The sequence below is a fragment of the Mauremys reevesii genome, linkage group 5 (genome assembly GCF_016161935.1).
Source record: "Mauremys reevesii isolate NIE-2019 linkage group 5, ASM1616193v1, whole genome shotgun sequence".
In the NCBI taxonomy this organism is placed as follows: Eukaryota; Metazoa; Chordata; order Testudines; family Geoemydidae; genus Mauremys; species Mauremys reevesii.
The window spans coordinates 26,308,855-26,334,129 of NC_052627.1; the positions used below are offsets into that span (position 1 = coordinate 26,308,855).

The 25,275-nt window shown below is 39.8% G+C and overlaps 1 protein-coding gene across 5 annotated transcripts in view; it reads right to left on the reverse strand.

The window, feature by feature from the left end:
• UNC5C (unc-5 netrin receptor C) overlaps nt 1–25,275 on the reverse strand; it is a 346,384-nt gene that overhangs the window by 297,645 nt on the left and 23,464 nt on the right. The window lies entirely within an intron of this gene.

The following is a 25,275-nucleotide window of genomic DNA, read 5'->3' on the forward strand; positions in this document are numbered from 1 at the left end:
TTCCATCAAAACTAGCATACTTAGTGCCAGCTGGAGCCCTTATGTAGACAAAGCTCCAGCAGCAGACCGCATTTTTACCTATGTACCAACTAGACTATCTTTCACTAGGTTTAAGTTACATGGAGCTGAAAACTGGTCTGCCTGTGGGAGCATAGACGATACTAGAGCTCCCATTGGTGCTAATCCTGGTTCAGTTGGGAATTGTTTTGTAAATCTGTGTAGACACAGCCTGAAAACACATTTTTTAATCTGCTTTGAAAAACTTGTAAGTGTCAAATTTGTATAAAGTTATGAATGAATTAAGTCAAAGCTGGGTTCTGATTTCCATGGAACTAAGATGTTTCTAAGAATTTGGTCCACAGTTTGATTTTTAAACCCTGATGCTCAGAAATATCACATGTGCCACATGTCAGTTGTTTTCTAAAGGGGAACAAACTACTACGCTGCAATTATCAAATTGTTTTATGAGAATACAATCTAACATTCATTAAGTGTTTTGAGGTTTTATCTATCAACAGTTTCTAGTCAGTTTTTTGGGCGTTTGTAAAGCCAATGTTTAATTTGCATTGTTCAATGGTAAATTACATCAATAATATCTTATCAAATGTTCTGTCATATTAAGTGAGTGATGATTGCATAAACCATCAGAGGCGCACTGTCTTGAAGAAACCGTAATTGCACTAAGCAAAGAGGTTTATTTTGTTGTTTTCTTAACAGCCTTTAACAACATCAAAGTGATATAATAAGAAATGCTGCCAGCGATTTCAAACTTCAGTGACCACTGAAGTATAATTCTACAAACCACTGACAAAATGGGAAAAGTACAAGGACACAGCAGCTGCAAATAAACTTCTAAGCACTTTAGGAACACATTAAAGAAAGGTAAGAATACACAGAGGGCTGAGTAGCTGACTCCCACAGCCTCCTATGAATAGGTAATGATAGATAGCTCTGTAATGCATGCATACTTTTACTGCTAGACATGGTAGGTCTGGTAACATATTGGAAAAATACTTAGCAACCCCCACCCCCGTCCCGCACACAAACTCTTTCCAAATGATTACAGATAAAATCTTTAAAACTAGGGTCGTCTGCCCTGCATAGACATTACAATTCTCATGGAACTTTTCATGTTTGCCCCAGCTTCTTTAGCCAAAATGTTCCCATCTCCATGCTGTTAGTGTGTTGCAATTTGGCTGGATATCTGCTTGCTCCCTAGAGAAGTCTCTATTGGGTGGCCGGGTGTGCATATAGTTTGTGAATTCTTGCATATAGACTTCTCAATGATGTACTGAGCAAAGGAATGGGAACACAAATCTTCTGAGTTCTAATTCTTATTCTACTGCTCTCTGCGTGGCCTTGTAAAGACACATAACGTTCTTGTGTGTCCTGTGTGGAATGGTGAGAATTAATTAGTTACTTTTATAGAGCACTTTAAATTTTAAACCATAAGCACTTTTTAATATTATGTTCTTACAAAAAGTGCTAGATATATTTCTAATAAAATACCATCTTTGACATGTAAAAAACATCTCTGTAGCTTACTGTATTTTATTCTAACTTTGGCCTTCTGGTATGAAACCCTATAGGCAGGGGCGGCTCTAGGTATTTTGCCGCCCCAAGCACGGCAGGCAGGCTGCCTTCGGCGGCTTACCTGCGGGAGGTCCCCGGGCCTGCAGATTCGGCGGCACGCCTGCGGGAAGTCCGCCGAAGCCGCGGGACCAGCGGATCCTCCGCAGGCATCCCGCCGAAGGCAACCTGCCTGCCGCCCTCACGGCGACCAGCAGAGCGTCCCCTGTGGCTTGCCGCCCCAGGCATGCGCTTGGCGTGCTGGTGCCTGGAGCCGCCCCTGCCTATAGGGCATCCTTTGTCATCTGGCATACAGTTCCCAAGACTAAAGTGAAAGAGGTTTGGGGTGTTACCCCTTTATACAAAAGTGACTAGGCAAAATTTGGCATCTTGTAGGTTTTTCCAGTAGGGAAAATAAACTGATGAGGGAGTCTGGGTACTTGCGATGCAATCTTGTTTATTGACAAAGAATGTACAAAGTTCTGTTTCCCTGAATATAGGAGAAACCAGAGTAACAGGAGACAGTTCCTTTGCTCACAGTACCAAACCCCTTTCAGCCACCCTCCACCCCACCACACCAAAAAAAAAAAAAAAAAAGCTTTCACACTAGGCTTTTCTTAGAGGGTATTTATTTTTAAAATGATGACATGCCACTATATTAGAAGACATCCAAGACAATGCCTTTTGCTTTCAGTTTACTGGCTTTACTTTCTTCCTGAAGGAGTTGTTAAATAATTTCTGCTCAGTGCATTCTGTTCTCCTCTAACTCTGTGTTTTATGTCTGTCTGTTCTCATAGTATGAAACAGCAGCTTAAGAAAATTTTATTGCCGCTGGTGGAGTCATACAAAAAATGCTTTGTATGTTGTATAAAAATGTATTTTTGGTAAAAACAGATCCCCTGGGGGTGAGACTGTTTATACTGGTTTATTGCATATTTTTGGTCTGTTGAGATATGTAATAAATATAATAAAATGATAGGGGGCTTTGTTTTGTTTTTGAATAGACCTGTTGGAGGTGGACCTTCAGAAAAGCAATTACCAAACCAAACAACAACAAAAGCCCAACACAAACCCCCAAACTCCAAATAAAAAAATATGGAATATGGGCCAGATTCTCAACTGCTGTATATCACATGGCTCCACTGACTTCAATAGAGTTACACTAATTTACACCCATAGCGGATCTAGGCCATAAGTGTTTTTCAAGCAATTTGATAGTACTGCTGCATGCTTCTCACATTTGTTCTGTTAATGATTGATGTGACTGTATGCATGAGTAATAAATGTATTAATGGATCTATATGCATATATAGATATCAAAATTTCTAACAAGTCCTTTGGCACAGTAAGCAACAGGCAACAGTCTGTGAACAAGGATGAACTCTGTGACTCACATGCCCATCAATTCAGAGGGTTCCAGACTAAGTGCTTGTGTACACTACAAAATTAGGTCGACTTAATGTAGGTCGACCTGCAGCCACCGCAGTAAGTCAATCGGCTATTAGTGTCCACACTACCCTCTTTCTGCCGATGAAGCACATCCTCACCAGGAGTGTTTGCACCGACTGAAGTGAGGTTTTGTGAGGCACTGACAGCCACACAGGGCTCACAACTGGAGCCCTCATCTGCCCTGGGGTGACAGCCCCAGCTGTGAGCCCTGCATAGGCTCCATTTCTCAGCACAGAGCCTGCCAGCAGTGAAATTGACATTCTTGTCAATTTCACACTGCTCTTGTCTCTGCTTAGAGCAGGGGCACTCTTGAGTGCTCTGGGAGCTCCCTGGGGAGCTGGGAGCCTGGGCTTTAAGCACCCGGCAGCTGGGCTCAGAGCGGGGAGCCCAGGCAGCAGCCTGCTGGGAACAGGGAGCTGGAGGGAAGCAGGGAAGAGGGGAGCATGGGCAGCAGCCTGCTAAAGCAGGTAACCGGGAGCCTGGGGTGGCAGCCCCCTACCAGCCTGGGGTGAGAGCCTGAGCTGTGAGCCAAGCCAGGGTTCACAGTAGGGAACCTACCAGCCTTTCTTGTCAATTTCATGGCTCCCTGTGAGAGCCGTGAAATTGACAAGAATTTTAGCTAACAGCGGATATAAGTAACAGTTTTACAGGGGCACTGCATCACCCTAACTACACCGACATAAGCCCTACGCCTCTCCTGGAGGTGGAGTTATCATGTCGGTGTAGTGGGGCATTTACATCGGTGGGAGCAAGGCTGTAGTGTAGCCACTGACATAGTTAGGTCGTCATAAGCTGCCTTACCTTGACCTAACTCTGTAGTGTTGACCAAGCCTAACCTGAACCAGTATGGTTTTGCTGCAGTGACGAAAGGAACAGGATTTTCTGAGGCCCGGCTAGATGTGCTTTGGGAGCTCCATTTGCTGCTATGAATGATAGCATTGTAGGGGCCTAGTGGGGTTGGGCAGGGGTTGTGGTAGGGCTAATACTGGTGGATCTAGCTCTCCATGGCAATTGTCCCTCTCCCCTTCATTAAGTGGATGCACTAGAACTGCAGCTCTGAAGCTGTGTAGCAACGTCCGAGTGACATTGCTGCCATTCTACAGCATAGGGGGGAGAATTCCTTCCTGCTCAGTTCAGGAGCTCATCTCAATGATTTAGGATAGTTGCTGGGACCAGAATTAGCATAACTGAACACACAACTCACCCACTGACCTCAAGGGGAAATACATTCCCATAAACGCTGACTGGAATACACGGTTTTACATGGAATATGGGAAAGGAGGAAGAAGACATGCATATGTATCCTATTCTATGTAAACACAACCAAAAATACTGTTTTAACATAATTGATAGAGGAGGATTTTTCAAAGGCCTGATACTTGTAAAAAAGAATCTCCTAATTTGTCAAATCACAAATTCCCAAATGGATGGATAGGGAGTTACACTTGTCAATCTCTTCAACTAAATAAGAATATTCCCCTTTTACAGTAAAATACACACCTATGAGGGAAGAGTGAAGGACTATCTAGAGCTGATCTCCTGAAAACTCAATGAAGCCTCTAAACCAGGGGTAGGCAACCTATGGCACGCGTGCCGAAGGCAGCACGCGAGCTGATTTTCAGTGGCACTCACACTGCCCAGGTCCTGGCCACCAGTCTGGGGGGCTCTGCATTTTAATTTAATTTTAAATGAAGCTTCTTAAACATTTTAAAAACCTTATTTACTTTACATATAACAATAGTTTAGTTATATATTATAGACTTATAGAAAGAGACCTTCTAAAAACATTAAAATGTATTTCTGGCACGCAAAACCTTAAATTAGAGTGAATAAATGAAGACTCAGCATACCACTTCTGAAAGGTTGCCAACCCTTGCTCTTATCAGTGGTGTTCATGATTTGAGGTTGTTGTTGTCATCATGAACAGAGATTTTATTTCTCCAACCACCTAGAAATATGGGGATTTTGTTGCTGTTTGTGGTTGTATTAGTGTTGTAGGCTGATTTGTTTTGCTGGTTGGAATGGTTAGACTTTTGCAAAATCTTTGCATCACGGAATATCAAATATAAGGAAATTAATCTTTTGTTTTAAAAACCACAGGTTAGACATTGCAATTAAAACACCCACATAAGACAGATCCAAAGAGTTTGCTATAAACAACAAGAAAAAAAACACGTTTTCAATAATTACTAACCTGTGCTTTGGTTTCTAAATTACTCCTTTTGCTGTATGGCAAAGAGATCAACAATAATAATAGTTATAATATTTGTTAAATATTGTTAAATGCTAGCAAAATAAAACACACTGTAAAATGGTTTTATGCATAAAATTATATCTTTTCCTCTGAACCCAATGACCCAATAATTCTAAAAAAACCCCAACAAAATAGAATTTTGGCCACAGCCCGTTTTTAGATTTCAAATTACTTCAGCAGGACAAACCACTAGAGGGCCTCATCACTGCAATCTGACTGATGTGTGATAAATTCATTAGGTTGCCTAAAGTTCTTGGTTTCTGTATACTAGGTGGTGTTTTTCAGCAAACAAATCACAAAGTATTACTGTGTTTTGTTTATGCAGGATCTATCATCAATTTTTGTGTTTTCCTATTTTTGTTTCCTCCTAGCATAAAAATTAGGTTTGTCAGTGATTCATAACTGGAGTTTGAAATACAGTGGATTTTGCAGAAATTGTATTACACGTTTGTAGAAGAGTAATTTAGACAACCTCAACAATGAATGACAAATAACTGCTTTCAGTTGGATATTAAAATTCTGAGGTATGTTAACAGAATCAAGTCTGTATGCCCCAAATTCGATATAATGTACTCTGAGACCAGCCTAAGCATTTTCATAACTCAATTTGCCTCCTCTCTGACAGAGATATATAGTATTGATATGCAAAGAAGAAAAGTGGTTGTGTTGGTGTCAGGGACAATTAAGGTCCCTACTCCTGTGCCCATTAGCTGAGTGATTTGGAACTAGTAGAATGGTTTAGTCCATTCCTGTGGGAGATAAAGGACATGGATACTCGGTCTGGGGATATTGATTGAAGAGGACACCAACAGTAGCTAGGATACTTTTTCAGTGACAGAGAAGTTAATGATTTAGTGATTCATATAAGAGAAGCTGCCTTACAACCTTTGGTAATTGTTTGCAATGCAGATAGTACCACATGAACTGACCTTGTCAAATTAGCAGAATCCTATAATACTACCTCACTGGCAAACTACACTGGCAATTTTATCAATAAATTAATCTCTCTCCCTCCGCCCCATTGCTTTTTTGATGCCAGATTGTTTCTCTTTCTTGTTGAACACAATTGCTAGGAATTATTTTCAGTGCTGGGAGACCCAGTGTTGGATTTCTGTTTCTTCCATCACTTGATGAAATGTCCCAGGAGGCCTACAAGTGAAATTCATATATATATATATATATATATATATATATATATATATATATATTTTAAATCCCACCCCCCGCACAACTTGCAAAAGCTAAATTGAGAAATATTTTATATTCATCATCTTTCTTAAAATTGATAGGAAAAGTCAGGTCAATGAAGGTCTATGGCAAACTGCTCTCTGGGCTCTAATGCAGAATGTCAGAGTGCACTTTCTCTCTAAACTACTCCTGAGCCGGAAGTGCAGCACAGCAAATAGGAATATGAAATAAGCTCACAGCAGGAGGAAGAAATGGGCTCAGCTGGGGGACAAGAGGCCTCAGGGGATTGTTAATGGGCTACAGAGCCTGTCACCTTGAGGCTGCTGTTTCTAATCCAGTTCAGATTTATAAGGAAAGAAAGCTGTTACCATCTGAGGTCTTTCTGGTTGTCTGTGTGAAATGAGTTGGTGGTCTTGCTCCCACACCTGTTTAAGCAGGTGTCTAAATTACAAAGCCATCACCTCAACTCATACTAAGTCTCACCATTGGGCCCTGTCTACATTACAGAATTTTTCAAAAATTCCACATGGTTGCTAACTCTAATTTAGTACTACAGGGCCCCTGGCTGCCACCACTACTTTGAACACTGTGCTCAGAGCAGGTCTTAATTGATGCCCTGCTTAAATTAGTGGCAGCAGCCGGTGGTCCATTTAAACTAGAGCTTCCGATGCTGCTACCTACTGATGGAGGTGAAGTGGTGTTAGCAGAGGAGGGGGATTTTGAACTCTGTCCCTAGTGTATATAGACAGTGCCTCAGAAGGGAACATTTTCTACAAACCAAGTTACAACAGGAATCAATTACAGCTCTCATTAGACCATTTTCTATCATAGAGAAAACCATTAGCAACAGCAGTGTCCAACTGAGTTGGAGTTAGAGATGGGGGTGATCTGGGAAAATAGATTCAGATCAGAACTTTTCTGATTGTGTGAGAGTTCATATTCAGGTTTCTGGTTCAGGCTCAGTTAGAACAGTGTTCGATAGGCAAATGAATACACACACACACATCACCCATCAGCTTTTCAGTAATCTCCATTATCTCTTTCTACACGAATGTTCCCACCAGAAGATTTTCTAACCTGATAGTAACTCATCTACTGTAATCCTTGGCTTTTCTCTTGAATGCTTAAACAGTAAAAATATGTTTCATGATCTTTGTATTTTTAGTAGATTATAAGTGATCGACCAGTCCTGCTCCTATTGAAATTAATGGTAATTTGCTATTTAGTTCAATGATTAGATCTAACTATAGCTGGGGCAGATAGTTTACGGTATGCTTTCTTTGAAATATAGTGATTTATGTGAGTTCTCTAAATAACAAACAAAAGGGGAAGTTAATTAAAAAAGGTTTCTGAAGAGTGTTTGTTTAGCTTAATATAAATGATTGAATTCACTGCTGTTCTTCCAGTTTCATTTCAATGGAATTACACCAGCATAAAACTGGAGTAACAGTGGTGATTCAGGCCTAAGATACACAGGCATTTTTAAAGACCCAGGCTTGCTTTATGAAGGATTAATTAAAGTACCTCAGAGGGCTTGTGTACTCATGATCTTTTTTTTTTTTAACCCTAATTAAAGAAAATCCATCAGCAAAAAGTGCAACTTCCTGGATGTGGGCTAGCACTATGATCCCTGCACAAGTGCACCCTATGTAAATCATACTGAACGTTATCCATCTAAAGGGAAGTGACAGATGATTGTGACTCCCATTAAATGTTTATCGCATCCCCTGCCATGTAATGCAATTAGATGGCAAGAAACAACTAATGTGTATCGCTCTGGTGGGAGAATGGAGAAAATATTGGATTTTCTCTCTTAATCTATTTATATCTTGCAGTGGGGGCATTAGGTAGATTAAAGCTGGAGACGCTGCCCCCATCCAGTATGCTAAGTAGTGTTTGTCACTCATTGTGTTATACAATAGTAATAGCTGTAAAAACAGTGCACATTACAATCATATTGAATTAGAAGGAGATGTGATGCTAAAGTTTTCTGCTCCCTATGTGCTGTCTCATTAAATATACTGAAGTATTTCATATAAATAAAAGAAAAAACTCTACAAATCTTTAAATGTGAGTATTGTTTCTCAGAACTTGATATAATAGTGATCAAACTGGGTGCTGTGTTATATTAACAACAAATTGCTGTGCAGCTTTAATAACAACACTTTGTACTTATATAGCACCTCTCAGCTGCAGATCGCTAAGCCCTTTGGCAATATTGACAGACCATTCTGCACATCACAAATCCAAATAGTACACCCTTGACTAACTCTGATACATATGGCCCCAATCCTGTCATGGACTCCGCCTGGACCCAGGGGCCATTACAGGATCAGAAGAATCCATAGCTGTTGCTACAGGACTGGTGCCATATCCCATTCCGTGGTGGGCCATCCTCAAATGAGTCAGAGGCTCTGTGCGGATTTAGGTGACTTATCCAAAACTTTAGTAAACATCTGATCCCAAAACTGGGCTGGCAATTTCAGGAAATCAGGCTGCTTATCAGATTTCTGGCATTTCCTGATGTTAAATGGCTGATGAACTATGACTAACCCAGGGGAGGGCTAGCTTGGTGGGTTGACCATTGGCTTGCTAAACCCAGCGTTGTAAGTTCAATCCTCAAGGGGGCTATTTAGGGGTTTGGGGCAAAATCAGTACTTGGTCCTGCTCATAAAGGTAGGGGGGCTAAATGTGATGACCTTTTAGGGTCCCTTCCAGCTCTATGAGATAGGTACATCTACATATATTTATTTAATGTAATCTTATTTTACTGATACCCTCTATCCCTCTTCCCATACACCCATTTGTTCCTCTAAGGCAGTAGACAGATGTCCCTGGAAACTAATGTCCTTTGTTTATATACAGACCAATTTAGCACAGTCAGCAGTAGTATTATCTTCTCAACAGTGTCCAATTAATGCATCTGAACTCTAAATTAGAGGAAGCACCCTTAAGCATTTGTCTTCACTGCAGAGTTAACTCAGGTGATCAGCAGCTCTGGTCTGAGCACCTGGGTTAGTCTAGCCTGCATATAAGCATTTACACTGCAAAGCCATACCCAAGTTTCTGTCTTTTCCAGTGACTTGTGGGATAACTCAGCTGTTCGTCTGAGCACATGGGGGAATTGTGGGAAGGCACTGGAGGACTATCAGGAGGTGAGTGATTTAGCCTGTGGGAGGGTTACCAGCCCAAATGAATGTGGAACTTGGGTTCTACCCCATGCCCCCAGCTTGGCCAGCCAGCCTGGGTTTAAAGCACCACCAAACTCAGGAGAAATGGTTTTGTGTGTGAACTGGAGGGGGTTAGGGGCAACACCAGGGTAAGAGGCTAGGCTAACACTGCAGTGAAGACAATCCCTAAGCCCTAGTCTACACTAAGGGATTAGGTTGAATTTAGCCATGTTAGGTGGATTTTAAAATGAATGCATCCACACAACCAACCCTGTTCCATCGACTTAAAGTGCTCTTAAAATCAACTTCTGTACTCCTCCCTGGCGAGGGAAGTAGCGCTAAAATCGACCTTGCTGGGTCAAATTTGGGGTAGTGCGGATGCAAATCGACGGTATTGACCTCCGGGAGCTATCCCAGAGTGCTCCATTGTGACCGCTCTGGACAGCACTTTTAACTCCGATGCACTAGCCAGGTACACAGGAAAAACCCCAGGAACTTTTGAATTTCATTTCCTGTTTGGTTAGCGTGGCGACCTCAGCAGCACAGGTGACCATGCAGTCCCCCCAGAATCATAGAGCGTAGAATGTTTCTACGCTCCCCCTATTATCTCCGTCCCTGAGGTTATCGCAGAGTAGAAAGCGAAAAAAATGCACTCACGATGACATGTTTTCCGAGCTCATGCAGTCCTCCCACACTGATAGAGCACAGCTTAATGCATGGAGGCATTCAGTGCCAGAGGCCAGGAAAGAATTAAGTGAGCATGAAGAGCGGAGGCAGGACACGATGCTGAGGCTAATGGGGTAGCAAACAGACATGATGAAACGTCTGTTGGGGGAGCAAACGGACATGATGAAGGTCAGCTGACTCGGGTCTGTGGGGCTAAAAATAGCTGTGTAGATGTTGGGGCTCAGGCTGGAGCCTGAGCTCTGGGACCTTCTATCCTTGCAGGATCACACAGCTCAGGCTTCAGCTGGAGCCCAAGTGTCTAGACAGAGATTTTTCAGCTCGGGAGCATGAGACCTGAGAGCCCGAGTCAGCTCACCTGGGCTAGCCTGTGCAAACATAGCCTTAGAGATGGAAGGCTCTGGAACCCACCACAATTCACCGTAAGCCATTCAGGCCCCTCTGTCCCTCAACTGAGCTGTTTTAAACATTAAAACAAAACAAAACAAAAAAAGAAAACCAGGTGTGAGTTGTGTTCTGAGTGAAGGTTGAGGTCACAGCTTCATTTATCTGAACTGCGTCAGACAGCCTTAGTTTCAGCATTACCACTCTCAGATTTTCTCATTTTCCATGGGTTCCCACACAAACCACTCTGTTGCATTTACATCTTCTCTTGTATCTGGCCACCCAGCATCCTTGAACTTTCATCAAAAGAATGTGAAGCTCTTCAAGTGATAACAGTGCATACACAGCCCCTCTGGCACTCAGTGCAGCAGCAGCTTGAGCAAGGATGAACTCAAGCTGCTACTGTTGTTTGATCGATGGTGCAGGGAGTAATGCAGTAAGTTGGTGTCACCTTTTACGTGCCTCAGTCTAAAAATCTGGAGGGGGGAGGGAAGTACACAAAAAAGTGTTCCACATTACTCAGTCTTTGTCAGGCTGGTTTGCAGCACTATATTGTTTTTCCTGGAGTTGCCATATGTGATATTTCAAGGGGATTAAAGATACTTCACATCAGTAATAGATCTGGGCCAACAATTCAGAAAACAATGAGAACTATTCTGAACATACTGCATGTCCAGTGGAATCTGAAACCCATGACCAAACTGGATTTCACTTCAAAATTCTGGTATAAGCATCAGTAAACTAATGGGAGCAGAGACTTCACGTGTCAAGCATACCTTCTACGTTTGTTTGAGTTGCCTCTGCAGAGGCAGATAATCACAGAAACCCTCTCCCTAGAAATGTGGGCAATTTACAGGAACATTAAAATGATCTGAACAACAAGCAGGACTTATAGCTTACCTGGCAAAATTTTGAAACGTCCTATTGCATTCAAACTACTGTAGCAATTCTGTTATTGACATATTTTCATTAGAAAGGTGAATATTTGAATGTCACTGCCTGATGCTGGGATGTATTTTTCCCAATGCAAAATCCTGATTCTTCCCTGTGTATCATTTGTACATTGATCATAAGGAATTCTAAAGGTTTCCAAGTCACTTCTGCTCATAAAGAAAAAGCACTTCTACTGAATCTTTATGTGTAATAATGTGATACCATTATTACTAAAAATAAGGTCAATTTATGGGGCAAAAATCAATACCAGCAATTTCCATTGCTAGATATATTGCTTTTATGTCCCTTGGTATATAGTGCTTTAGCTAACTGAATCCAGCAGTCAAATGATCCAGCATGCATTGCAAAGTTTTCCATAAAACTAACAGGAAAAGAAATTTTCTCAAGCTACAGTACAGGGATCAAATTCAGCACTGGTCTAAGTGGGTGTAACTCTAAGTCACTAGAGATGTACCTCTTTATACTTGGGCTGGATTTATCCACATTACATTATTTACTTAAAACCCCTTAGTCTCCCTTACAACGCCCCCCACCCGCTGACTAAGAAAATATATTTGCAGATAACTAATGTGTGAACTATAAGGGCAAAACATCTTTTCTTGAATTAAAACAAGGGAAACTTGTTCTGTTTCTCAGATTTAGAAGATGAAAGATATTATGAAAAGAAGAGCATTAAAAGGCTTGGAAAATGTTAACTTGGGAAGCCAAAAGTGTGGGCTAACATTTCACCTCTCTACAGAGCCAGTTGAATAGTATACAATACACTCTGAATACAAAATGCAATGAATTTTGATCTTTTTTGGCATTATGAAGTATTTGCAAATCAGTCATGTTATCTGAGAATTTATTTGGTATATGAAAATATACTCCTAAGGGCAGGTGGGGAATTATTTGTGAATTATGAAATATAGGTTTTCAGTAATTAAGCTTCAAAACTAGTCAGGTAAGAAGAATATTAAGCTTCAAAATTGGTCTAGTAAGTACAGTATTTGTATTCAATGTCAAATGCATTCATTCTAATGCATCATGCAGACCAGATTCAAAGCTTTGTGAATTCATGGTAACTAAAGGGCTTGAATATGACTGAATCCAACTAAAGTACTACTAGCATTCACAAAATATTCAGTATTTCCTCCTCCCCTCACCCATTACACCAAATATCCAACCAGGTCTACTTTTGAATATTATAAGACGCCTGCCAAGACAATATGTTCGTTCTTTTTTTTCTTCAGTGGTTTATTTTTTGTTACTTACCAGAATGAAATGGCAATTCTTCACATTCAGGAAGAAAGTGTTCTGATTTACACATTCCCATTTTAAAAATCCTCACTTTCCTGGAGTCCTTTCTGTGACTAGGTTCGTATGTGTATATGTTTACTAAAGATTTGATCCTGTCCTATTGAAGTCAATCGGAACAGGCCCTAAATACTGTTGGTTAGAGACTGAGAAAGTAAAATAACTTTTGTCTATATCTATTATAAATGGTGTTACGCATTAAAGTATTTAGGTGTGTGTTTCCTGAAGTTAAAAACGGTAACATTCAGTCCAAAAAAGAAATGGATAATGGACAGAGACATCTCATTGTGAGATTGACGCATGAGACTTTAAAACATCTGGAAGATGTTAGCAACTGCATTTGCTCTAAGCACCGAGAATACTATCTGTACTTTGAAAGCTGATTTTCTTTTACTTAAGGGTGGAAGAAAAATCAACAGTGATAGTGAATGTGTTACTTAAGATAACCCTGCACTCTCTATCCAAGCACTGATAAAATACCAGAGGAAATCTCTTGTCCTGCCAGTTTTCCCAGAATGGAGGCAACATAATCTTCTTTCAGGTTGGCCTAAATGTCTCCGGTGACTGTGTCTCAAGAAACATGTCTCGTACTCTGACTCCCAATAAATCATATGCTGCAGAACCCCCACTGCTTATCCCTTTTCAAACACATTGAAGAGGAAAAGAGCAGATCTCCTTTTGAGGACACTCTGACAAAAACAAACAAAAAAATCAACAATCCTGTAGGCGCATGTGCAATTTAGGAGCTATAATTCTCTTTGAAAGCAAAGTACTCTTTCCTGCTTCCATGGACAGACTTTAAACACTGGTTCAGCATGTTCCATTTTGTAACCACCTTTACCATAAATTGAGGTAAAGGTTGTTACGTTATAGCCAGGATCTAATGGTAAATATGACCCCAAATAAAATGGAAGAGTATACCAACATTTTGTAGTCACTTTCTCTTTCACTATGTATCACTGACTCATTTTCCACTGCACCCTCAGTGGTAGATATATCAACAAGGTAAATAGAAAGTGAAGCATATGTGATAATGCCTCAGAATGCCTTTCAGTGGAACTGGCGCCTTTCAGTGGAACTGGCGCCTCTTTAAAAAATAAATGTGCACAAGTGAAGGAAGTCCAGGACAACACTCAATCACTTATAACTTTAAACTAGTATTCACTAAACACCAAAGATGAAATCCTGGACCCACTGAAGTCAATGGGAGTTTTATTAAAGACTTCAATGGGGTCAGGATTTGACCCCTGCTGTATCCTTCTATCATTTCATACCGTGATTCCTGTTGTATCAGTTTAACCTTACAAAAGGTTTTAATTCCACACCAGCCAAAGTAACTTTTCTTTTGACTTGTTTTATAAAAAGTTCTTCCTTTTATGTGAACTACAATGCAAAGGGGATAACAGAGCTGTTCAAACTTACGTCTCCTGAAATCCAATAAGTCAAACCTGCCTTTTAAAATAACTACAATGATTTTGAATGGCTGAGAATAACAATGAGAAGATAAAATAGCAACAAAAATGAACAGCACAGTGAGTAGGTCCTTATTTACAAGCTACATACTGCAGCACTTCTTTCTTAGATTTATTTGCAAATTGATCCCAATGTTATACAAATGTATTTGCTATTTCTAAGTATTCAGTGAACTGATTAGATGAACAATTTTCATACTGGGAGTTGTTCACAAACTCTTCACTTTGGCTATTCACTGTTTGATATTTGCATTGCATGGCCAACTACATAAGTCACATAGTATGGTTCCAGCTCTCTGATTCAAAGACTTGAACATTGTGAACTGGAAAATAACAAATTGCAAATAATGAATCATACACTTCTGATATGAATTTACAGACAAATAATCACTCACTCTAAAACTCACAAAACTTTCAGGTTTCACAAATATTTTGAATAATACCTGGCAGTTGCCCAACATTCATAAATAATGAATAATAGGACCCAACAAATAATTGCAATCCAAATTCAGTGACTTATTAACAAATATGTTCATTAATCACTATTTGCACTTTTCTCTTTACACTAGGAGGTAGAAAATATTACAACCTGTGACAGAGAAACCTCAAAAGGTCCAGATAAGCAACAAGAAGTTTGGACACGTGTCTAAGAGCATCTGAAAATCCTGGCTCTGCAAAATTTGGCTGGAAATCTGATGAGAACAGGTGATTTCACAAGGGTTCCTATCCTTGTTTTCGGAATACGGAGAGAACAGACTTGCTATTTCCATACTTCCCTTCAGGTTCTAAAGCTTAGGTGTACAGAGGCAAAATAAAATAAAAAATAAATTAACAGAAAATTTCAGAAGCTTCAAAAAAGTTCTAGTTTAATTCCAGACTTGTTTGGGGTGTGTGGGATGAGAAAGCATGATGAGAGAAGTTAATTTTTCAGAACTGGTTAGCCTAGTTATGAAAGAGGAAGAACCTAAAAGGAAAGTGTGAGGCTATGCTGAGTGAACCTAATTTGCAGTTCAGTTTTGTGTTTCCATTTTGTTTTTGCTTGGGGAATAGAGGGAACTGACAGCTACAGAACATTAATATGAAGCAGAAAAAAATTAAGCAAAAAGGACCAATTTTCTAAAAGTAATTATTTTTGTAGTAATTAAAGTTTCCATGCAAAATGATATTGAAGATGCCCCCAAAGCTTCCTACATAGTTCCAGTCACCCGCAGCTATAGTTGTGCAACACAAGTTGTTGGCCTTATTTCACTGCAGAGACTGGAGAGCTAAAAAGCTGGCTTTTTAATAGTATAGACTAGGACCTGATTCAATCTCACTTATGCTAAGTATAAATCAGGAACAACTCCAGAGAAATTACTGGTGTAAAACTGCTGGGAAGGAAACCAAAATCAGGCCACAGAACATTTGTTTTCAGTCTTGAAAGACCACCAGATATATTGGACCTTAAAACTGTGACAATGTAATTTACAGAGAAGGTTGTAAAATGTATTATTATTATTTCTTTCTTTCATACCACCTGCACACGTGCTAAGTTATCTGCTAAGGTACATGAGTTAACAGGTGCAGGATTAAAAAAATACACTACCAATACTGGGTCTAATTCTCATTTACAGTATTTTTATGCTGCTATAACTGTATTGACTTCAGTGGAGATTCTTTTAATTTCCTCTGGTCTGAGTGAAATTAGAATCAGGCCCATCATTCAAAACAAACAAAACAAAACAAACATTCTAAAAAGGTCTAAAATTGCTTTTCTGTAAAATATCTGATGAAGAAATTAAGAGATGGTTTCTAGAGGAGAAACCAGTTAGGCTGGGGATTTTCAAAAATGCCAAGGGGCTGGGCACCCAAGGCTCCTATCCCAACCTTTATTGACATCTGTGTGGGAGGTAAAGTCGAACTCCTGCCAATAGAACCTTTATGCTAGCACAGGCACATTATGAATTTTCTAAACAGCCATATGTATAAATGTACCAAATACGCTATTTAATATTGTGTTCTATTGAAATTAGTTAGAAGTAAAATTGCAAGTATTTAACAGTTAGAACAATGTTTTGCAACCATTGTATGCATTATTTTCACCATGTTAATATATACACACAAACATATATAGCCAGTCAATTCTGCCTTTTATTGAGTGTTCTCTGTGACTGAGAAAGTGTTTCTTCCCCAAAGTTTACTCTTTTATCCTCTGCCAGTATTGCTTAAATGTTCTTTTAAAGAGTCAAGTTAGGCGACAATTTCTTTTAGTACCTCACATTGCAAATTAGATTGGCTTTGTGTCAATTGTTCCTCACAGCACAAGTCCTGGCTGTTCTTTTACATCTCCACATGACTTCACTTTGAAACAACAAAAAGCTGTTCATTGGACAGATTTTTAATAATGATTTCTCTTACCATCCTCTATGCAGTGTTATTGTAGAACAGAATACAAGCACTTTCTAGATATCCAAGGCACACTTCAAACTTTTACTCATGTGAGTAACTATTATGCCATTAGACTTCAATGGAACCTTTCAGGTGGGTAAGGGCCACTCAGGGGAGTAGGGATTCACAGAACTGGTATTTATGGCACACTGAACACCCACAAAGAATATGGAAAATACATTTATTCTCACTAATTTGTATTGCAGCATACATCTAGGAAGCTTCTGACCATACTGCTTAACCAGACAATATCTATCTTACTATAGCTATAAGAACATAAAAACGGCCGTACCGGGTCAGACCAAAGGTCCATCTAGCCCAGTATCTGTCTACCGACAATGGCCAATGCCAGGTGCCCCAGAGGGAGTGAACAGAACAGGCAATGATCAAGTGATCTCTCTCCTGCCATCCATCTCCATCCTCTGACGAACAGAGGCTAGGGACGCCATTCTTACCCATCCTGGCTAATAGCCATTTATGGACTTAGCCACCATGAATTTATCCAGTTCCCTTTTAAACATTGTTATAGTCCTAGCCTTCACAATATCCTCAGGTAAGGAGTTCCACAAGTTGACTGTGCGCTGCGTGAAGAAGAACTTCCTTTTATTTGTTTTAAACCTGCTGCCTATTAATTTCCTTTGGTGACCCCTAGTTCTTGTATTATGGGAATAAGTAAATAACTTTTCCTTATCCACTTTCTCAACATCACTCCTGATTGTATATACCTCTATCATATCCCCCCTTAGTCTTCAGCTGATTATAATGCTCATATAAATGAGTTAAGTCCATTTCAGTTAACATAAACTCGCCATTTTTCCATCAAGACAATCAAGACACGTTACAGTAAGTTATCCAAGTTAGGAAATGGTACTTCCTTTTCACTCCAGAAAGCTGTTTCTGTCCCTATAATTGAGTTTCAATACATTTTTAATATGAAATTGACTGAATAATCCAACACCTTAAATACTTCATAGAAAGAGAAAGGCATGTCCATAACACACCATTTCTCCATGTCACCAGAAGATGGTCAATAGCACTAAAAATATTATTTCACTTTTCCAGTCCATGCATTTACTATACCATATATACATTAGCTGAACCAGGTTTATTTGTGGTATAAAGTACTGTACCATATATTAACTGACTGAACCAGATTTATTACGAAATAGACAAAGATAAAGAGAGAGCAAGATTTTAAAGCAGCCCTTTAAGACAATGGAGGTATATACAATAATTCCAATATCCAAGTGAGAGTTTGGGTATAAAGTTACATAATTAAAGCTATTTAAAATTAAACAAAAACACCCAAGTCTTTTTCCTGCCTTCTTAAAATGAATGATATTCATGGGTGCTATTCACCTCTATGAGAGGACCTGCGCAAAGCCTATGCAGCACTTAAGTCCTATGTGGAGGACTTAAGTGGTGCATAGGCCTTTGCTAACTCTCTGAAGAACAGTAAGATTAATGAAATGTCATTAGGACAAGTTCAAAGATTAGAATTTAATTTTCCCCACCTCTTTTATTACTTTCTTAACTTTCACACTGATCTTAGTTTGAATCTTCAAAAGATTCACAAATCTTCTAATTCTAATAATGTTCTCTTCAAGGGCTATTCTGTAACCTGTGTCTTTGTACCAACTGAAAGCTGCAGACAAGAAGTGAAGGCCACAAGTGCATACACTGCTATCTATCCACCTTCTCTCCATCACTTCCCTAAAACGTTCAGACCTCAGACTCTTTTGTGGCACTTGCAGGGGATTACTATAATATTTAGGAAAACTGAGACCTCCACAGTTTATTTTGCTTTTTCATGAAAAATAAGAAACAAATCATTTTGTGTCAATTAAAAATAATAGGAAGGATATGAATTACCAAAAGAATAAATGAGATGAACCAGAAAGCTTCCTGAAGACACTGTTTTAGAATTTCTGAAACCAAAAATGTATTCAGTCAAGATTACAATATAAAATGCAAAGAGAAAAACCTCTCTAGTACTGTGTCTACTGCTAGTAAGCACATGCCACATGCCAAAAACCCTGCAGTAACTTTGCTAACAGCATGTTTGATTCCTTCAGCTAATGCGGTTTCAGAAACTACTAACATTGGCTATACTTTCGCTTGGAATCACAACACCATCATTTAGTCACAATGCCATGGAGAACAAGTTCCCCATGTATAAACACAAAATAAATTCATATGTTAGGCAAGATGAATAGTACATTTACTGGTCTGGAACCATTTTGCTGTGGATGTGTGGCCTTATTTCTGCCGTGTGAAAAGTACACAGGCTCAGCTGTACTCCTATAAAAACATAGTACAGTTTTTTACAGTAATGATATAAAGGCACTGAAGTATTTAGGGCAATTATTGTTGTTGGTTTGGTTTATCAGGGTGTCCTAATGGCTGCAAGTTGCACAGGAGTCCATGAAGATTGCATAATATCATGGAGGAAAAAGTAATAAAGTTAACACATGGCATGTCCCTCCCATCCCTTTGTGCACACTTGCTCATCTGGGTGTGTACTGCACTGCTACTGGACTCAGTGAAAGAGGCATAGTTAGTTAATAATGACATGGAAAGAGGAGTGTCTAAGGAAATCTGACCTGCACAGCATCATATCCTATCCATGCTCATGATGGAAAAGGCACAAGTTTGTTCACAAAGCCAAGCAGCCACAGGTGCTTTAAAGTATATTGTAATACATTCAAATCTGGTAGGCAATAATTATTTACTGTTACAGAGCTGGGTCTAGAACCCTTGTCCTTCATTTCCAAAAAACACAGGTTTTTGTTACCTGAGCTGAAGTAGGCAGCAGTTGTAGCCATTCCCTAATCCTTTCTGAGGACCAGCCAGCTGAATATAATGTCATATAACCAGGTTGTCTAATCAGGTTTTAACCCCAGTTCCTGAAACTATGATGAACATAGTCTACAACTGCAGCTAAACCTTGTTCAGCAGCAGTTCAGCTGCCCATTGCTCATATTGCCAAGGAAGAGTAATTCCTCTAGCACCTCAGAGGAGAAGGGACTCAGCATGTCTAGAGAGCCTCCAGCTTCAGAGAGAAGCTCACAGCAGCAGCAGACAGGACCACAGTGACAACTAGAGTTGCCAATTTTGGTTGGATGTATTCCTGGAGATTTAATCACATGACACATGACGTAATCTTTAATTAAAGATTAATCTTTAATTCCTGGAAACTCCAGGCTAATCCTGGAGACTTGGCAACCCTAGTGACAACAGTCCCACAACACACCGTGTGAATCATCCTCAACTTCAGATACAGGACTAAATACCATACTAAAGTGACTGAAAAGATCTCTCAGATTCCATGTGCTAGTGGTACAGCTTAATGGATTTCAAAGGAGGAAATGGGAAGTTGAGAAGGAACCAATGGGTACAGGAAATACACACATTCAATACATAAAGGGCCTGAGAATAGGGCCAAGACAATCAAAAGTAACTAATTTAAGAACATAAGAACGGCCATACTGGGTCAATCCAAAGGTCCAACTAGCCCAGTATCCTGTCTTCTGACAGTGGCCAATACCAGGTGCCCAAAAGGGAATGAACAGAACAGATAATCATCAAGTGATCCATCGCCTGTCACCCTATGATTTTGAATGCTTCCATTTTGGGGTGTTCAACTTAAGACTCCTCAAAAGGGGCCTGATTTTCATAGGGTGGGTGCTCAGCATGTTCTGAAAATTAAGACCCATGAAGGAATCTCAAACCAAGTACTCAAAATCACTGGACGCCTTTGAAGACCTTGGTCCTCTTTCTGATTTTAAGGTTGCCATGAAGACCTGTCTCGTACATGGCATGTCAGTCCCCAGACCCACAGCTGCAGAGCAATATCTGTGGAAGAAGCCATGTTGCAATTTTTGTTTCACTGCTAGCTACATGCATCATCAGCATTCAGTACAAATGTGTGGCAGGTGCACTCACCTGCAAACACATAAACCATGGTATGCAAAGTTTGGGGCAAAGAAAGCTGAGTTGTCAGAATTGTAAATGTGGCTGTCGATGTCTGGCAGCCAAACATCTCTGATTGCTATATGCTGCTATCCTTGTTTGGAGCTGAGTCTTTGATGCCTAAAACCAGCTTTCTTTCCATTGATTTCTCCTAACAGCTGGATTTTCAGGACAGTTTTGAGACAGCTCAGCACCCTACCTTCTGCCCCGATCACCCCACCACCAACCTCTCTGCTTACTGTACACACAGATCTCTGGTATACCTCCAAAAGGACAATGGAGCCCAGCTACCACACCTTCTGAGGTGGGCATTAATCATAATTTCTGGAGATGCATGACATTGTGTTCAAAGGGGGTTGATTTAACTCCAGCTCTGTGGGTCCATTCGTCCATACATCCATCTCTCTAGCTTCCTATCCCTTGGTCTCTCTTTCTATCATTCTTTTTCTTACCAAAATGTTTTATGTCTGATTTCCTGGGAATGCTATTACACTGAGAATTTACTTTAAGATATTTTTCACATACTGGGCTTACTATTTACATTTCTGAAGCAGTAAAATGCCAGGATTGTTAAGCTTCAAAAACTCTTCTTGGCATCCTTTAATCTTCAAAATAGAATAGAATAAAATAAAATAATAATGCTCGTTTGATCAATAAAGAACTGTTTTCAGTAGCTCAGCTGAAGTGAAAGCCAAGGGTTAAGCCTTTCTGCTAGGTATTAGAGGACATCAAAATCCCTTTCCTTTTCAGTTAAAATAAACCTACAAATGCATCTACATCTCAAAGCTGTGAGGAAATCTAACCAAAATGTTCAGTTAAAAATAATAATAATAATAATAAAAAGAAGCAGCAGCAGCAGTTCCTATTTATTATGTTATTTATACTTCAGAAAATCAAGGGTTGGGAGAACATTCAAATATATCTGCCTGTCCTTTTATTTGATTCATTTCGAACTTGTAAAGGGGTTTAGATTTATTATTCAGCTGGTCCCTACAGTTTACTTACAGTAGCCCAGAAGATTACTTCAGCTTGATTCCACGGCTTTTCCCACACAGGGAGATCCAGGCAATGGGTTTTCTCTAGATGTATCTTTCAAAGCTCGGGGAAGAGTCTAATACACTGCAGGCCGCTGCCTTCCAGCCCTGACATCATTTTATAAACACCAGCGCACCAAGGTGACCATTACTCAAACAAATATTAAAGCATGTAAAACATCTTTAACACACACACACACACACACACACACACAACTGATTTGTGCCCATCTGACAAATGTGAAGTTGGTAATTGAGAGATGCAGTAATGTCTAGCCTTAAGTTCATGGTAGCTAATAAAAACAGTAAGATCTGGGTGGGGGAACCACATCTGTATTGTTAGAACACATCTCTGCATAGCCAAGTGATTTAGTGATAGAAGAGACTGGAGCACTGGAGTGGGTTTTGTCCTTCATTCCTGGGCCAGGAGGGCATGGGAGCACCTTTTAGTCTCTGGGTAGGAAGGAAAGAGCAAATAGAAAGCCTTGCATTGCTATGTAGTGACCATTCTAGGTAAGTCAGAATCAACACTGACAAGCTGCAGAGGGAACCCATTCAGCCTTTCCCAACTTTAGCTGGAAAGACAGCTGACCTGACACATGAGTGAAGTTAAGAAGAGTAAGGCCTCGTTTACATTGGGGTTTTTAATCTTTTGCATAAGGCAGTGCAAACCTTTAGAGCAGAGTGCTGCACTGGTGTAAACCATGACTTGCACCAATACAGTTTATCCTACTTTGAAACCAGGTTCAAACCCCTAGTGTAGATGCACTGCTCCAGTATGAACCATGATTTGCACTGGTGCAGTTTCCCCTGATTTTAAACCAGAATATTTTGCAGCAGTGTAAGTCATGGTTTATACCAGTGCAGCATGTCTACAGGATTGTAGACATTCTGATGCTAAAAATACCAGTGTAGACAAGGCCTCAAGATAGAAAAAACAAGTGGGCTTTTTAGGGCTCTGAGAGGGGCTTCCAATCCAGTGGGGAGGGGGAGAGGAGATTCTTATTTAGATAATGGGTAAAATTTAGCTGATGTCACAAGAGAAATGAGTGATGAGCTTTTTCATTACTAAAATGACCGCATAAACTAATACAGAAGTCTTTGCTGGGAGAAGGATGCACACTACTGGCAAAAAAGTAGCAGATCAGTACTAACATAGGTGGGCAGAGATGTACAAACTGTATGCCTCCCCTGTAGTTTCTAGTGCCAGCCAGTGTTCTCTCTCGTTCCAACGGACAAGGCAAAAGATGGGATGTCAGGAGACTTGAGTTCTAATTCTGACTATGCCACGGACTTACTCACTGCATGACCTTGGACCAGTCAGAATAGGCTGGACTGTGGAGTTACTATGAGCCCTTCATAAAGGGCAACACAGTTGTGCTGCTCCAAAAGCATCCAAGAGCCAAGATTGTGACTCAGAGACACAATCTGGCCCTGGATTCCTCCTCGCTCTAGATCGGAAGTAAGATACACCAACCCTTTCCCTACCACAACTTACTTTTGTGCTATACTAGCCAGCACATTGAAGTGACTAAGCCAAGACTCTGATCACTCCCTGGCCCTGCCTGCCCACTCCCATGTTTTTCCATCTATCAAATGGGGGTGATGATACTTGCCCAATTTTGTGAACAGCTTTGACTTCTGCAGATAAAAATGCACCATAGATCCGATCATATTCACTCAAAAGATTGGCGAAGCTTAGTAACCTTCTGGATGAACGTGGTCTGAGTTTGTCATGGAACCCGAAAACAGGAATCAAATAAGTTTCACATAGTTTTGAGTTTCACTGTAAAGATTTCACATGGCTCTCATTAATTTAAGACATAGTTGGGAAAAGACAAATAATAAAGTATTTCAGGAGGAAATAAAGTGTTGCAAATTCTGTCCAATTTTTATTATGCATTTATTTTTTAGGTCAGTATTTCTTTTTAATCAAATTTCCTATGTTCAGTGTTCATCCCACCCAGCTCCTTAGACTCACCAATTCTTTCAATTTCTTCCTCTGCTAGCATATACTAGGTCAAATGTGACTACAGTTTATTTTAACTTTGTGAGGCTGATCTCAGCTTCATATATTTGCGAAGAATTGGCCCATACTGGTACATTTCCAGAATAAATCCTGCATGTTCTTTTTAAGTAGGATAAAATCTTGACATACTACCATTGTGAATGCAGAAGGGCATTTCTGGCAAGTGTAATGAGTGATTGACTTCTTTGCTTGTTTTCATAATGATAAATATACGGTGCCACTAGGCAGGAAAACAAAGTATTCAAAAAAAAATCTTTGCTAAGCACACTTTGGAATTAATGGGGTCATATAGATATATCATGCCCTCTTTCTCTACTAAGAGGTGTTCGATTCCATGAAATTCACTTACTCCCACACAATTTAAACAATCAAAATGAAACTTTGTATTTTATCTTTTGCACATGTTAAAAGCACTGGCAATTCTGCCAAACCTATCTATACCATCTTGTTAGGCTTCTATAGATTTCATTAATGCCTCATAAAAAGGAATCAATAAAATTCCTTGCACACCCATATAAAAATGACCTTTGATTCCTCTTTAAGGTACAGAAAAAATATAAATCAATAGACCATCAAAAACGTCTATGATGGGAGCTTAATAGTCATGAAAAAAGTTGCATCCCAGTCCTGACATCCCTTACTCCTGGGAATAGTCTTTAACCTATTATTGACTTCAATGGGACCACTCATCTTAGGCCCTGATCTTGCAAAGATTTATGTGTGTACTTATCTGTAAGCACAAGGACGGTCGTGCTGAGGTTCAATGGGATTGCTCCCATGCTTAAACTTGAGCACTTGTGTATGTCTTTGCATGTTCAAAGTTTTACTAGGGCTTCACAGAAGTAAGGATTTTACAGGATCAGCCCCTGGCTCCTTTTATGTTTGTTTTCAACTTTTTGGATTTCTTCTGAGAGTTTTACAGTGTGTGATGCCAACGAGCTCATACGTCTATTTTATCACTATTATTTATACAATATACAGTCCTTTGTACCCATTGGCTCTACCAAAATTATGCATATTTTAGCATCAAAGCAGGAACATTATTGATAAGAAATGGTCCTGCCCCTGCTGCAATGTTAAATATTGAACAAAGGCCCTGACCGATCTCTCTCTCTCTCTCTCTCTTTCTCATACACACACACAAAGTCCCATCCCAGCTCATAGTTGTGAGTTCTTTGCTCAGAAGGCTTGCATATATTTTCTTTTAGTTCTACAGCTTCCTCTCGTGTTCAAAGTTAATAAAGAATTCCTGAAATCTAGGCAGTTCCAATCCTGCAAATCCTTACTTCTGAGAGTAATACTTTTTTTGCTCCAGGAATCCCTTTGACTTCAACAAGATTATCCATGTAAATACGGAATCCTGACATGAGAAAATGTTGCAGGATCAGGCTCA